Source organism: Mustela erminea, chromosome 3 (assembly GCF_009829155.1).
Source record: "Mustela erminea isolate mMusErm1 chromosome 3, mMusErm1.Pri, whole genome shotgun sequence".
NCBI lineage: Eukaryota > Metazoa > Chordata > Mammalia > Carnivora > Mustelidae > Mustela > Mustela erminea.
Genome location: NC_045616.1, coordinates 150,749,526 through 150,754,340, shown reverse-complemented (window position 1 = coordinate 150,754,340; position 4,815 = coordinate 150,749,526). Strand labels below are relative to the sequence as shown.

The 4,815-nt window shown below is 45.4% G+C and overlaps 1 long non-coding RNA gene across 1 annotated transcript; it reads right to left on the bottom strand.

The window, feature by feature from the left end:
• Window positions 1–966: 966 nt before the first annotated feature.
• LOC116587041 lies at window positions 967–4,489 on the bottom strand. The gene is made up of 2 exons (XR_004284273.1): window positions 4,366–4,489; window positions 967–1,184 (listed from the first exon to the last, which is right to left on the bottom strand). It is a non-coding gene; the product is annotated as an uncharacterized LOC116587041 (long non-coding RNA).
• Window positions 4,490–4,815: the final 326 nt, after the last annotated feature.

Below are 4,815 nucleotides of genomic sequence, written 5' to 3'. Positions count from 1 at the left end.
GGATCCGTTCTCCTCTGTGAGACAGCATTCACTGTGGACACATATCTCTGCCTTAAGCATTTTATTTCTGGGAGTAGTTCCTTTGGACGTGGAGATGCCTCTGGCCAAGATTTCTGCCCCACTGATGTATTTTCTGCCAGACGCATTGTTTGCTGTCACATAGAGATTGTCTGTTTTTTAAGGCAGTCATTTGAGTTCATCAAATCCCACAATGGAAGGTTTCAAATGACTCTGGTGATAAATAACATGGTTAGATCTTGAGCTAGATTTGGTACCCACTGCTCATAATTTTCCTTTCCCTTTCACCTGCTAACAGAAAGCAGAAGAGCTTGGCAAGCGGTGGTGTGGTTGCTAATACTGAAGGAAATCACTAGTTCTGAGACACTTTTAACAGAAAGGCTCATGTCTCTTCCTTACTCAAGAGGAGTGGACAGTTCTGACTCCCTCTAGAATAGTCTCCACTGACTCACACTAAAATGATCTCCCAGAATCTGTTTCAGCAGCCTCAAACTGAACTTGCATGACTGGCTATTTGTACCACTCCCGCTCCCTGTCCCCCACCCCCACGACACCATTGCTTTCCCTGGGAAATTTCTTAAGCTTCTTACTGGAATTTTCTCTGTGTGGTTAAATCCCCAACAAGTAAATTGTGAGCTTGGCATAAATGGTCAGTTTTGTTTCAGAGTCACATTCAAAAGAATAAGTGAAAAGGAGATAGATTTCTTTTTAAGGAGGCTCCTAATTCCTATAACTGAATAATATCCCTGAAATGTACTTGAAATTCAGAATCTGGGGAGAGTTTGCAACAACAGATTGTATGTAATTTGTGCTGAGAACCATTTCAATTTGGATTCCAGTGTAAGAGGGAAGATGGAGGAAATAGGGGACAGGCTCCAAATTTTGCGTCACATCCAATGCATTTTTTTCTTTCTTTCTTTCTTTTTTTTTTTTTTTTTTTTTACTTTTTGGAAAGTGTCTACTGAATAGAGTGGCTGAAACAAGCCACTATTTGCTGAAGCTGAGTGATGGGTACATGGGCTTCACTGTTCTTCCCACCCTGCTGTTCTGCATGTTTGACACTTTCCTTAATAAAAAAAGAGAAAAGGAAGAGGAAACAGCGGCTGAACAATGATCATGGCTGTAGTGCTGGGCTGTTCTCAGCTTGAAAGAGTCATCCAGGAGAGCTACAAAGAGGAAGAAAAACATTTAGCTCAAACTCGTTATCTAAATAGTTGGTTTTTTTAAATTTGTTTTTTTTTTTTTTTTTTTTTTAAATTTTTTTATTTTTTTTTTTTTTTCCTGGAACTTTCAGAACACACTCAAAAACAGTTTCAGCATGGTCTGGCCTGGCAGGGCTCAGAGCCGGCTGGAGCACCAGTTGGTTGAGAAAGCCTATAACATTGGTGGGTGGCTGGTTGAGATGGTTTTCGACTAGAATTATGACCAGAAGATTCGAAAAAGAGCCTGTACCCAGGCATTCTGCGATCGGTCACGAGGCTGCTGCATAGTTTTGACTTCACCTGGGGGCCAGGACACAGTGCTTCAATTTTAGGTTCTTAATTATAATAATTACTGCAAGCCTTGTTCTTTTGTGTCCCTGTCCCACCCCCTTCCAGACGAGCAGAAGGTACAGACCCGACTGTTCTCTGTTTCGGATTTTCCGGTGGGAAAAAGGAATGTATAGCTGGCAGATTAATTCACCTTCCCTCCCGGCACGCTAGGGTAAGCCTCCTAGAGCTGCTAATGCTTCTGCTGCGGGCACTGGGAGCGCCCAGCCGTCGGCGGGGTGAAGCAGACCTCCTTCCTCCTCCGCGGTCTCTGGGGCCCCGACGGTTGCCTCTTCCCGCCGGGCTGTCGACCCGCTGACCGCAGGCCGAGCGCTCCAGTGCCCCGCAGCTCCGAGGACAGAAACGGACCCGACCCATGTGGGTCCCGGAAGCCGGTGAGTCGTTCTGCCCCGTCACTCTGTCGCCTCCAGGGATCACCCAAGTTCTGGCCCCTCGGGTGATCTGTTATCTCTCTTATACTCCGGCACCATTCTGTTTTGGGGGGCTTTTCCTGGGATTCCTGACTCGTCTCCCGTTCTCATGCCAACAACGCTTTGCACTGGGCTGTGTGGGGTCCTTGTTCCACGCGGGATAATCCCTTCTGTGCCCTCAAGAGTCTTCAAAGGATGCGAACCCTAACTGAAACACAGCTTTCTCCAGATGATTCTGGTTTTCCACTTCTCCACGTGCCATCAGCTGGGTTGGGGGGTCAGCATTACGCCGACACTCCATGGTCACCTGGGGTCCCTCGCTCTTCTTTTTGGACAATATTCCCCCTCTGTTGGGTCCTTGACTTTTTGTGATTCCTCTCCCTTCCCACCTTGCTGTCTCCCGTGTGATCTCCTGGTGACGGCTGCCTCCCACCTCTCCAGTTCAATTAAGATGTGAGTGTACACGTGTGAATGAGTGTGTGTGTGTGTGTGTGACTATATAGTGTCAAGACCCAGCCTACAACACCAATGACTTCCATTCTAATTTTGGCTCTGCACTCACTGGTTTGTGTGACTTTGGACAGGATATTGACAGTTTCGAGGGTCGTTAGCTCTTCTGCATGCTGCAGGTGAAGGATTTCCAATAGCATTGCGCAGAAGGACGTGAGACCCATAGAAGGTGATGGACACGTTTCTGGCATAACTCAAACATTGTTAGCAATAATTGGAACTGGCCTGCTTGGTTTTGTTCCCGAATCCCACCATCATCTGAGGAAACTTCTCTGTTCTTCGGGACTATACAACCTGTTCCTCACCAGAGACCCCTGACTGCTTTAACCTGCGACAGGCACGTCCCCTGCATGCCTGCCCCACTATCTGTGACAACTTTCTGCTCTACACGCTCTCCCAGTGCTCTTTGTCTTTCTTTCTGGATCACCAGCTGGAGCCCCTCAGCCTTGACCAGGAGCCTTATTTTTCACTGCAAACTACAAGGGCTGTGATGTGTATGTCATTCATCTTGTATGAAGGTCACATTTATTCTGTGGTTATATTTTCACAGTTTTGCACTATGATCATTATGAGGTAAACCACTGCCTACTGTGGACCACAGGCCAGACAATGCGTGAAGAATCTCATCATGTACCTTTAACCCAGAGATTGGGCTTCAGGCCAGTCATAGCTTTGATCTCAAGGGTGAGGTGTTTAGGACATTGGCTTGGCAGGGAAGTGAAATGGCACTTTGTACAGAATTCCTCAGAAGCTGAGACACCAGAAGGCCAAGAAGTGGTCTTCATCATCTGACTCGAGTATTTGAGTTCCAGTGAGCAATGGGAAAGTCGTCTGAGCCTTGGGGCAAACTCAGCTATGTACAGTGGTTCCATGATTTTCTTTGATTTCCCTTGAATTTTCTTGGGTACTTTAGGAAATTCCAGTCTGTTTGAACCGGGCTGCGGTGCAGTAAAGATAAGGAATTTTCTCCTGGCCGGACCAGACTTTGAAGATGGCGCTCCTCTTTGGAGGCCAGTGATGAAGGGCAATGATGGAGGGAATCAGACCCGGGGCTCGCTAAAGCATTCGGAATGAGCTTGGCCCCACAGTCCGCAAGCTCAGGACCTCCCTGTTCTAGAAAAGTGTGGAGCCAGGGAGCATAGGGAGGCTTAGCTTGGCTTGGGCCTGATTTTTTCCATCATTCTGAGAGGTGGAGAGCCTCTTTCCTCGTTCTCAGAGTGGAATGCCGAGGAAGGGAAAGAAATTCTTGTGGATACGGGGAAATTAGACCATGACAATGTACATGTATCATTTGGTTTGAGGTTTTATGAGTTCTCAGGGACGTTTCTATCCAAAATATAGAAAAGGTCTCCAAAAGGCAACTCTTGAACGACCGCAATTTTGAAGGATTTTTCACTCTTCTCTTATAGGTGAATAATGAAAAATAAAATAAAATTGTGTGATCTTTAAAGGAGGCTAATCAAGGAACCGGGAGTTTTATCTCCCAAACCCTGTTAATCACAGAATGGCTGTGTGATGTAGAACAAGATGATTAACCTGGTTCTGTATTTCCTAACTTTTAACATAACTGTTCATTATCATTCTTTCCCTTCAGAATATTATGAAAAATAGGGAACATTTACATCAAATACTTGGAGTAACTTGAGGGAGCAAAATGCTTTAAAAATGCCACCTGGACCATGAAGTTTTTAGCTATTTGAGGAGCCATACAAAATATACGAGGAAAAAAAATATGGACACATCCCCAGAAATCACTAAGAGTTGTGCATTTAAAGATCAATAAAAATAATGTCTTATATTTTAAAAACCGAAACATTGGAGTCGGACAGACAGGAAAGAAGGGAGAGAAAGAGAGAAAAGCAGTAATTCTTTACAACCTTATGCTTACTTAAGTATCTCTTCATTGTCACTCTCAGAATTCTGTCTACGGTTTCCGAGTTTGGTCATAAATAACGACATCATTTCCTGGGGATGTGGTAACAGAGCTCCATGGACCAGGCAGCTTCAAACAACAGAAATGTATTTTCTCACAGTTCTGGATGCTGGAAATCTGAGGTCAGGATCACATATCTGAACAAGGCTCGTGGAAGGATCTGATCCATCCTTTTCTCCACTGGCGACCGATGAAAATCCTGGGGTTCCTTGGGCTTCAGACGTGTCACCCCAGTCAAGGCCTCTGTCACAGAGGACTTCTCTCTGTGCATCTGGGGGTTGATACCCCCTCTTCTTTCTTTCTTTCTTTATTTTTTTAAAAGATTTTATTTATTTACTTGACAGGCAGAGATCACAAGTGGGCAGAGAGGCAGGCAGAGAGAGAGGAGGAAGCA